The 12,125-nt window shown below is 40.9% G+C and overlaps 2 protein-coding genes across 2 annotated transcripts in view; one reads left to right on the forward strand and one right to left on the reverse strand.

The window, feature by feature from the left end:
* The window catches only part of LOC126251301 (allantoinase), a 262,302-nt gene that overhangs the window by 245,687 nt on the left and 4,490 nt on the right, over positions 1-12,125 (reverse strand). The window lies entirely within an intron of this gene.
* The window catches only part of LOC126252470 (uncharacterized), a 1,574,240-nt gene that overhangs the window by 106,466 nt on the left and 1,455,649 nt on the right, over positions 1-12,125 (forward strand). The window lies entirely within an intron of this gene.

The raw sequence follows: 12,125 nt of genomic DNA on the forward strand, positions 1-12,125 counted from the left end.
TGTCCTACCAACCGATCCCTTCTTCTAGTCAAGTTGTGCCACAGAGTCCTCTTCTCCCCAATTCTGTTCAGTACCTCCTCATTAGTTATGTGATCTATCCAGCTAATCTAAGCATTCTTCATTTCGGAGGCTTCTATTCTCTTCTTGTCTAAACTATTTATCGTCCAAGTTTCACTTCCATACTTGGCTGCACTCCATACAAATACTTTCAGAAAAGACTTCCTGACAGTTAAATCTATACTCGATGTTCACAAATTTCTCTTCTTCAGAATCGCTTTCCTTGCAATAGTCAGTCTACATTTTATATCCTCTCTATTTAGACCATCATCAGTTATTTTGCATCCCAAGTAGGAAAACTTACTCACTACCTTAAGTGTCTCATTTCCTGATCTAATTCGCTCAGCATCAACTGATTTAATTCGACTATATTCCAGTATCGTTGTTTTGCTTTTGTTGATGTTCACCTTATATATACCTTTCAAGACACTGTCAATTCCGTTCAGCTGCTCTTCCAGGTCCTTTGCTGTCTCTGACAGAATGACAATGTCATCAGCGAACCTCAAAGTTTTTATTTCTTCTCCATAGATTTTAATTCCTACTCCAAATTTTTCTTTTGTTGCCTTTACTGCTTGCTCAATATACAGATTGAATAACATCGGGGATATGCTACAACCCTGTCTCACTCTCTTCCCACCCACTGCTTCCCTTTCATACCCCTCGACTCTTATAACTGCCATCTGGTTTCTGTACAAACTGTAAATAGCATTTCGCTCCCTGTATTTTACCCCTGCCACCTTCAGAATATGACAGAGAGTATTCCAATCAACATTGTCAAAAGTTTCCTCTAAGTCTACAAATGACAGAAACGTAGGCTTGCCTTTCCCTAATCTATTCTCTAAGATAAGTCGTAGGGTCAGTATTGCCTCACGTGTACCAACATTTCTACGGAATCCAAACTGATCTTCCCCAAGATGAGCTTGTACCAGTTTTTCCATTCGTCTGTAAAGAATTCGTGTTAGTATTTTGCAGCCGTGGCTTATTAAACTGATAGTTCGGTAATTTTCACATCTGTCAGCACCTGCTTTCTTTGGGATTGGAATTATTATATTCTTCTTGAAGTCTGTGGGTATTTCGCCTGTTTCATACATCTTGCTCACCAGATGGTAGAGTTCTGTTAGGAGTGGCTCTCCCAAGGGTGCCAGTAGTTCTAATGGAATGTTGTCTACTCCCGGGGTCTTGTTTCGATTTAGGTCTTTCAGTGCTCTGTCAAACTCTTCACGCAGTATCATATCTCCAATTTCATCTTCTTCTATCTCCTTTTCCATTTCCATAATATTGTCCTCAAGAACATCGTACTTGTATAGACCCTCTATATACTCCTTCCACCTTACTGCTTTCCCTTTTTTACTTAGAACTGGGTTTCCATCTGAGCTCTTGATATTCATGCAAGTGGTTCTTTTTTCTCCAAATGTCTCTTTAATTTTCCTGTAGGCAGTATCTGTCTTACCCCTGGTGATACATGCTTCTACATCCTTACATTTGTCGTGTTGACAACCCTGCTTAGCCATTTTGCACTTCCTGTCGCTCTCATTTTTGAGACGTTTGAATTCCTTTTTGCCTGCTTCATTTACTTCATTTAATTAAATGGAGGTAAAAATACGAATATAAACCTTCTTATACGGTTTTACCGATGGAAGTCATAACACAGATCCTCCTGCAAACCCTCAAAAAGGCACGAAAAAGATATAGGCTCAGAAATAATTTCGTGAAACAATCAAAGATGTTCGATAAAACAAAGGCGCTGAATGTTACGGCGTGTCAGACTGTTACTAGTTTCCATCCTGCGTCAATTAGCGCTGGGGGTAAAATGAAAATTTATCATGTTTCGAACAGGACAAGTTAAGAAACTAAATTATTACGAGGGCAGTTCAATAAGTAATGCAACACATTTTTTTTCTGAAACAGGGGTTGTTTTATTCAGCATTGAAATACACCAGGTTATTCCCAATCTTTTAGCTACACAACACTATTTTTCAACGTAATCTCCATTCAATGCTACGGCCTTACGCCACCTTGAAATGAGGGCCTGTATGCCTGCACGGTACCATTCCACTGGTCGATGTCGGAGCCAACGTCGTACTGCATCAATAACTTCATCATCCGCGTAGTGCCTCCCACGGATTGCGTCCTTCATTGGGCCAAACATATGGAAATCCGACGGTGCGAGATCGGGGCTGTAGGGTGCATGAGGAAGAACAGTCCACTGAAGTTTTGTGAGCTCCTCTCGGGTGCGAAGACTTGTCTGAGGTCTTGCGTTGTCATGAAGAAGGAGAAGTTCGTTCAGATTTTTGTGCCTACGAACACGCTGAAGTCGTTTCTTCAATTTCTGAAGAGTAGCACAGTACACTTCAGAGTTGATCGTTTGACCATGGGGAAGGACATCGAACAGAATAACCCCTTCAGCGTTCCAGAAGACTGTAACCATGACTTTACCGGCTGAGGGTATGGCTTTAAACTTTTTCTTGGTAGGGGAGTGGGTGTGGCGCCACTCCATTGATTGCGGTTTTGTTTCAGGTTCGAAGTGATGAACCCATGTTTCATCGCCTGTAACAATCTTTGACAAGAAATTGTCACCCTCAGCCACATGACGAGCAAGCAATTCCACACAGATGGTTCTCCTTTGCTCTTTATGGTGTTCGGTTAGACAACGAGGGACCCAGCGGGAACAAACCCTTGAATATCCCACCTGGTGAACAATTGTGACAGCACTACCAACAGAGATGTCAAGTTGAGCACTGAGTTGTTTGATGGTGATCTGTCGATCATCTCGAACGAGTGTGTTCGCACGCTCCGCCATTGCAGGAATCACAGCTGTGCACGGCCGGCCCGCACGCGGGAGATCAGACAGTCTTGCTTGACCTTGCGGCGATGATGACACACGCTTTGCCCAACGACTCACCGTGCTTTTGTCCACTGCCAGATCACCGTAGACATTCTGCAAGCGCCTATGAATATCTGAGATGCCCTGGTTTTCCGCCAAAAGAAACTCGATCACTGCCCGTTGTTTGCAACGCACATCCATTACAGACGCCATTTTAACAGCTCCCTACAGCGCTGCCACCTGTCGGAAGTCAATGAAACTATACGAGACGAAGCGGGAATGTTTGAAAATATTCCACAAGAAATTTCCGGTTTTTTCAACCAAAATTGGCTGAGAAAAAAATGTGTTGCATTACTTATTGAACTGCCCTCGTATTAAAATAATCGTTATATCTCCATTTCGTGAGTCTTTAATATTTATAGAGTAAGTAAAACATAACTACCTAGGATTTTCAAGTCAACCATTATTGCTTAGATAATATAATTTTTTCTGTCAACATCGTACGTTTGGTGTTCATTGATAAGTTGCTTGAACACAGCCATATTCAGATACTCTTAACAATAGAATAAAAAAAATCCTCATAGTTATCATCCATTTATTATCCAGTACTGAATACAGGCCTCTTCTAGATATGATACACGTTTAGCGTCCGCTGCTTTACTCGCGTACGCTGTATGGTCTAATTAAGCCCATAGAAGCATCGCTTTTCCCGAACGTGCTTCTCACCAATAAGCGATCCCGGTAGCTGGGGTCGGAGAAACTTTCATCCTCTAACACATATTTATTTACTTTTTACCGAGATAGCGAATTGTTACAGTTTTAATCCCCTATTTCGCCTTCTTCCAAAAACACTGAAAAAGGTTTTTTTAAATTTCTGACAGAAAAACCAAATACCAAGTTTCGTAGTTCTAGCTTCAAAATAACGACATATTTTCAGAAAACCTTTTATCCCTTGTTTCGCACCCTCAGGGGTGGAATTTCGAAAAATACCTTCTTAAACGATGTCTACAGTGTAAGATCAACGCCCTGTACAAATTTTAAGAGTCTGTCCTTAGATGTTCTTGCTGGACGATGGTGATTCCGTGAATCAGTCAGGACATTTCCTTTTACATATATGGTGCCCAGAAACGGTCTGAAAAGCTTGTAAAGACAATATAGGTTGTGATGAGAACAACTGTTATGAAAACATTCGGTATGTTCCACCGTTTCCGAATTACTTAGCATTGAAGTTAGTCAGACCGCTGCGAGTGGCACGCCAGATGCAATTAGAGCCAGTTGTTTTCACAACGTAGATGATTACGCACGAGATCGCTGAGACTTTGGCTCGGGTTCGATCTTTAATAGTGTCTCACATCCAATTTTTGTATCGCTCTTTTGTTTAGTTTTATGAAACCAAACGAAGGACACATTGGCGACGCCGTCTCTGGAGGGCCGCTTGAATTTGCGAGCACAATGGCCTGACTCGCAAACTTCAGTGCTAATTACCTCATATCGAATTTTTTTCTCAACTATTGTTTCTCGGCACATCCTACCCGGCAAAACCGTTACAAGCTTTTCACACTGTTTCTGACCGATGTGTATGGAGATTACGATCTTCAGATCCAAGATGTCTACTCGTTTCCTTATGTCATCAATCCATCTTCCATCAGGTTGTCCTCCAAGTCATTTCTTATCACGAAGAATCCAACTAAGAATATACCTAGTCCATCTCCCATCATTTGATGTCGCTATATATTCAGACCATCTCCATCTCAGTGTCGCAAGTGTTCCCATCACTCCTACAACGAGAGCATTTTCATTTCTCCATTTGTTCGTTTTTCTGTCACTTCTTGTTACGTCCAACAAGTGTCTTTCGATTGCTCATTGGGTAACCCTCAATTTTTGAACAACCTACACATTTGGCGTCCATGCTTCACTATCACAGTGTCATTTTGAACGGCGGAAGAAAACCCATTTAGACTAGCCGACTAAACCTATCACTTGGGGTCTCCCATCCAACAGAGTCATACATCTTTACTATCTTTTTAGTACTGTAACGTAAACTGGTCACAAACTTTCTGTTTAATGCACATGGGGAGTTTACTTTTGTACAGAGCAGTCAGTTTCTGAAATGAGCCACAAGCAATTTTTACACGACTGTTTTACTTTAAGTGTCCTTAAGCTTCGTATTGCAGTTGTTATAAGTGTATAAATTCATCCTATAATGTCAACATTAATGTTTATTATTTTCCTCTGTACTGACTGTACATTACTTTGATTATAGTGTAATAAATGTTTAGGTCTAACGTCATGCTAGCTCTTTTCAGTTCCTTCATCCTTTACTAAAATTCTTCTGGAATCAAAACATTGTTTTGTTTGCTTCGCATCCATATATATATATATATAAGGAAACTATTAGAACGCACTTTTTTTGTTGAAAGATCATGTCGTATTTGGCCTGACTTTACATCAATTTGTTAATAAAGGAAACGAATTCCAAATATACATTTTCGTGTATAGATCCTTTGTATGGTCTCTGTTAAAGACAGGTTTGACACAGCTGTCTTGTGAAGTGACTGAAGCCACAGCTTGTGAAACGGTTGTATGAACAATGAACGATATTTGAAATTCGTTCGCCGTCAGTGATGACCGCATCTTAACGCAATTGGTCACTTTTTCTTAGCGCTTCCATTTCAGTGAACTGAGTTGATACCTCACTTATCTCACATTGTTTCGCTATTCAGTTGTTTCCTTGCTGGTCGAGCCAAAGTAGCAGATACTGTATTTATTTCCAAACTGGCAAGCCTTGAGAATTTATTTGGAGAAATAAATACGATTACTTTTGGATTGCTAAGAGTTATTGTGAATAATTTGATAATGCAAAATGAGGTTGCCAGTTTTCATAGTGAAATGGATCTGTAACGATGTAGAGCGGAAGTTGAGAATGTTTTGATGTACATCAGCAACAATTATTCTTATTTGGAAAATCGAGAAGTTAATTCCTGAGTTCTAAGACCGTCTTCACAGAATGAAGGGATATTTTCAAATAGAAAGATTCTGGCACAGTTTATCTACGAATACGACTGCTGTGTTGGCAGAAGAGCCAACACCGTGTTGCTAGAGGAGGCCGAAATGCACGCGTTTAAATACACGCAGACTGGCGTGAGGTCTGGAACAGTTAAGGGAATTTTTAGTAGCAAATAAAGTACGTAGTGGATGTAATACTTAACTTTAATCCATAATTGTAGAACATCGGTCTGACGGTACAGGCATCACAAGTTAAATATGTATTGATAATGGCGCCTTGCTAGGTCGTAGCAAATGACGTAGCTGAAGGCTATGCTAACTATCGTCTCGGCAAATGAGAGCGTATTTGTCAGTGTAGCATCGCTAGGAAAGTCGGCTGTACAACTGGGGCGAGTGCTAGTAAGTCTCTTTAGACCTGCCGTGTGGTGGCGCTCGGTCTGCAATCACTGACAATGGCGACACGCGGGTCCGACGTATACTAACGGACCGCGGCCGATTTAAAGGCTACCACCTAGCAAGTGTGGTGTCTGGCAGTGACACCACAACGACACCTTGGAAATATATCTCATTAAAACAGAAGTGAGAATTTTTTGGTGAAATGTTAGTACCGAATATCCATCATTACCGAAAAAGCTTCGTGAATTCTGATGTAATCATCAAATCTTACAAGTATTGATCTGCATTGAATGGATACGACTACCTCGATAAATTCAAAGAATATCATATGCATCAGGCTGTTAGTTTAATTGAGTTCTTTGTTAAGGGGTAACGTTCATGAAACTGACCGAAAGCCAATTTTTTATTTATTAGTAGAAGTCATGTACAATAAGTTCCCAAAGTTTCAAGGATGAAATCGCATCCGAAATGCCTGAAAAATAATTAAATGTGTGACGCGACCTTCCTATCACGCTCACTTTTTGAAGCAACACTTCAATACTAGCTCTGTGGACAACGATTTCGTGGATTACTTTCAAGGAAACTTGCCCGGGATACATCTAGAAGGCTGTGATATATACTCTTGGGTCTTATAGATCAGTTTTGACTCTGTTCTGTATCTTAGAAACAATAACAAACCACCTGTTTGTTTATGAAGAAGCAATTGTTGCTTTGCCTTGTGCTACTGATGGAGATTTACTCAAGTGTTCGATTGTGATGCAGTTCTTTAAACGATGGGTACGTTGTGAGAATGAAGGTATTAGAGAGAATAGGCCTTAAGATAGGAAATTTGACTCAAGACATATCGGGAAAAATTGATTTACAGCGCGTCTCTGCAGCTGAAAAGTCAACTGAAGGCCTGGTAAAGGAAAGAAGGCAAAAAGCAAGAAAGCAGAAGGAGGATTCTGAGCACAAATCTCGGGCTTCGGAATAGGTGAGATAAGAAAAAACGTTAGGTTGAACTTTAAATTGCATCTCGCGAAAAATACGTTTTTTGAAGTTTATGTACGTGTTTCTCAGACTCTATGAAGGCTGGAATTCTGAAATTATGTACACTTATTTGTATAAACCCAATAAATATTATCTCATGCTGAGACATGGGGCTAAGAGCTTGGAATTTTGCATGAATTTTATAGTATTCTTACACAATTACGATAAAAATTATTAAAATTCTCTTATCTGATGAATTCAAGAAACCTCCAGGAGATTCTCTTATTCTATGTATTCAAAAAACGTCATGTAAGAAGCTTACTATATGCAAGGAGATGAAACAAGGAAAATTTTGCAGAAATCTCTTTAATAGTTTTTGAGAAAAAGGTACATACATTAATTTTGAAAATAATTTTTTTTAATTTCGTAAAAAAGTCAATTATGTTTAACTGAAGAAACTTAACAGTAAATGTGTCAATTTCAAATAAAGCTTGGTATTAAATTTCATTGCCGTTTCTTCAAAATGGTTGATTGGATGCATCTTTTAAATAGTGTATGTTTATTATAAAAGTCCCCCTTTAAGTATTAATTACCAATTTAGAGCGCTTGCTAATTTCCAAGTGCACAGATATGTATGGACACTTCATCCTTGTAAGTATATAACAATAATCACATGCCATACACAGTTACACATGGTATGAGTGTCAATGGACATAGCTCTGAAATAGGTAGCCAGAAACCACATATACTCAACTGTTGCTATTTACGTGAAAATGGTTATCAGCTTGCCTCCACTTTTTCCCAGTACTGAAAAATTAGTGTATTAGATCAGTAGATCTGTCAGACGTACGACTGCATTCGCGATTCAGAAAAAAAAAATGTCTATTTAGGAGGATGTGCTATGAAAGGACGGACTGTGCGGGCTACTGTTATTATGAGGTAACAAAAGTTATCGTTCACGCAAATAAAGCGTTTAAGTGCGCTGCTTTATTTGTTTTGATCTGAATGTAGTCGAGAATCGGTCGAAACCGATGACATTGTGAGACATTACAGTGATAAATATAGTATAAAACCATTATTAGCATTTACATTTCATGTACATGAACGAGTAACGAAAGTAATGTATTGTTTGCTATTTTAGCGTTTAATTAGTAGCCTGCAACGGTAACCTTGCGAACACTTACAATGTTCATACTATTTGTGGATCTGAAAAGAATCTGAATATAATCAGTGTTGTCGTAACTTCTAATTGGTCATATTGTTGCAGTTAGATTTACAACAGAAAAGTGGTTGAGAACAGTGCGAATGTTTTTCTCGTTGAATTTCGCGAAGGGGATGTACCTACAACTCAGTTTACAATAAAAAAGAGATAGGAAGAAACGCTATTGTCATTAATGAAATAAAAGTTGGTGGACTCTCTACGGTGAACGACCGCGTCCCCAGCACGTTATCTGTTTACACGCTCTTTGGGCCGGTAACTAGATTACAAGCCGACACGGCGGTGCCGGTGTATACCGGTGTTTCGGGTTCCTGACCGAATAAGGTGGCGTAGTGCGTGAAGCCATAGGACACCTGTTTCTGAGACTTAGGTTCATGTCACAACCGAGCAGTCCACATACAGTACGTTCTCTGTGGTTTGTCTTAATTATTTCTGTCTAACGCCGGAACAGTTCAGTCAACAGAACTGTGACGGATTTATTTCCCCATTCTCAAACAGTTAGAGGTAGTGATTCAGTAACAGTGATGTTGACTGGAGTATAACCTTCCAGTATTTAACCTTCTTGTTTTCATTACTTCTGACTGCGGTGACAAAATACCAGTTAGGTTCAAATGGCTCTGAGCACTATGGGACTCAACTGCTGTGGTCATAAGTCCCCTAGAACTTAGAACTACTTAAACCTAACTAACCTAAGGACAGCACACAACACCCAGCCATCACGAGGCAGAGAAAATCCCTGACCCCGCCGGGAATCGAACCCGGGAACCCGGGCGTGGGAAGCGAGAACGCTACCGCACGACCACGAGATGCGGGCAAAATACCAGTTAGGTTTCAGTTTGGCTGCACTGTTGAAAATCTTTGTCTTTCCTAATTTGCGATGACAGTTCAAGATTAGAAAACAATGACTTCATTGATTCCTTTCCTTGTCTCGTTGTTGTTGTTATTGTTGTGTATTCATTCTAAAGATTGATTTGATGCAGCTCTCCATGCAAGTCTCTTCCCCTCTTCATAACCACTGCAGACATATATGATAGTGAACCTGCTTAGTGGCCGGCCGCGGTGGCCGTGCGGTTCTGGCGCTGCAGTCTGGAACCGCGGGACTGCTACGGTCGCAGGTTCGAATCCTGCCTCGGGCATGGGTGTGTGTGATGTGCTTGGGTTAGTTAGGTTTAAGTAGTTCTAAGTTCTAGGGGACTTATGACCTAAGATGTTGAGTCCCATAGTGCTCAGAGCCATTTGAGCCATTTTTGAGCCAGCTTAGTGTATAGAAGCCTTGGCCTCCCTCAACAGCTTTCCTCCCATATGTTCCCGACCATTATCAAACCGACGACTCCTTGATATCTGCGTATGTCTCCTTTCCAATTGTTGCATGAATTTCTTCCCCCCTCCCCCCTCCCGCCTCCCACCCAACGTTTCAATTTAGTGCTTCATCATTAGGTATTCGATCTACTCATTGAAACTTGTGCATTATTCTATAGCACATCAAATCGGAAGCTTATATTTTTTGAATTTGTTCATTTCAGACTCAGTCACATAATATATACAGTAATAACCAGTATCGATCTACAATGGAATATTCAATGTTGAAATTTCATTTCTTCAAACTTCTAGTTTCTTTCTGTGTGAACTATTTATCATCTGTAATATATAAATACAATATAATATATAAATACAATGGCGGAAAAAAATCGCAACATGAAGAAAGAGTTGTGCGACATACACGGAAGTTGATAGACGTGTTTCTGCATGTGAAACATGATGTCTCTTCATATTTTGTACCAAGCTAGTAGCGCCACTATGAGGATGCAAATAAGGTTTGCTTTAAACACCGCTGTAAAGGTCATGAACGTTAGTTACCTTTGAGATTCGACGTGGTGAGTTGATGTTAGTCAAGAAAGCCTTTAGGGCGACAACGACACCATTATCAACAACTCACTGAGTTTGAACGAGGTCGTGTAATAGGTCCACGAGAAGCTGGATGTTCCTTCTGCGATACTACAGAAAGACTTGGCAGGAAAGTAGCCACAGTACATGACGACTGGCAGCGGTGGTCACCAGAATGTACGGTCGCAAAAAGACCGGACTCCGGAAGGCCACTTGGCACAACCAAGAGTGAAAAACATCGCGATAGGTGTATTGCTCTGGCCCATCGTATTGCATCTGCAGCAGCAGTATGAGCAGCCGTTGGCACCACAGTGACAGAGCGAACTGTTAGAAATCGGTTTCTTCAAGGACAGATCCGAGCCAGACGCCCTGTAGTGTGCATTCCACTGGCTCACCGCCATTTGCGCCTTAAGTGGTGTCAAGTGAGAGCACATTGGAGGCCATAGTGGAGCTCTCTTGTATTTTCTGATGACAGAGGGTTCTGCCTCGGTGCCAGTGATAGCTGTGTGTTGGTTACAAGCGGGACAGTTGAGGGCCTGCAACTAACTAGTCGGCTCGCTAGATGCTATTGAGGGACACCTGGAGGCATGGTCTGCGGTGCGATTTCGTATGACGGCAGGAGTACTCATGTGGTTATCCCTTGCACCCTGACTGCAAATTTGTACGTCGCTCTAGTGAGTCGGCAGTTCCCATTCATGGATAGCAATCCAGGAGGGGTTTTCCAACAAGATACCGTTCGCTCACATACCGCCGTTCTAACCCAACATGTTCTCCAGAATGTTGATATGTTGACTTGGACTACTCGATTACGAGCATACGTGGGAACCATCGGACAACAACTTCAACGTTATCTATGGCTCTGAGCACTATGGGACTTAACTTCTAAGGTCATCAGTCCCCTAGAACTTAGAACTACTTGAACCTAACTAACCTAAGGACATCACACACATCCATGCCCGAGGCAGGATTCGAACCTGCGACCGTAGCAGTCACGCGGTTCCGGACTGAAGCGACTAGAACCGCTCGGTCACCGCGGCCGGCCCCAACGTTATCTACAACTAGCATTAACCGCCCCTGTATTGATCCAACATGTGCAACAGTCACGGAACTCCATCCCACAAACTGATATCCGGCACACGTACAGCATAATGCACGTATTTCTGCATGTTTGTATTCAACGTTCTGGCGGTTACACCGGTTGTTAATGTACCAGCATTTTACATTTGCAATGGCTTATCTCGCGCATACATTAACCCATTGTCTTGCAATGTTAAATACTTAAATATGTTACCTAGACAAATGTAGTTCCGAAATTTCATTGCTCTGCATTAATTATTTCTTGGTGTTGTAATTTTTTTGTCAGTGTATATTTATTCGTGTATTATTGCCTTTCGTTAATTATATTTAGTTGTATATGTCAATAGATTCAAATAATACATCTGAACATATATGTTTCAGTGTATTTGTATATATATTTACTAAAAGAGTCTTTTTCGACTACCGAAACTGAACAGTCGAGTGATTGTGTAGTGACGAGGACAACACTGATTGCTGATGTGACTGCTTGGCTAGTGTACGGGTAAACTATTTGTATCAATGTGTGCACTGTATCGTGCGAACAACGGGAGGAGAGTGATTAATACTGAGTAAACTGTGAACTGGGGCACTGCTTTTATGCGTGAATCAACTAAGATAGTTTTCGCGTGTGTAGTGAACGCAAATGGGTGGATCATTGGTGAAACGGTTCGTTTGCACGACATCGGATTTGAC

This window comes from Schistocerca nitens, chromosome 4, assembly GCF_023898315.1.
Source record: "Schistocerca nitens isolate TAMUIC-IGC-003100 chromosome 4, iqSchNite1.1, whole genome shotgun sequence".
Classification (NCBI taxonomy): Eukaryota; Metazoa; Arthropoda; class Insecta; order Orthoptera; family Acrididae; genus Schistocerca; species Schistocerca nitens.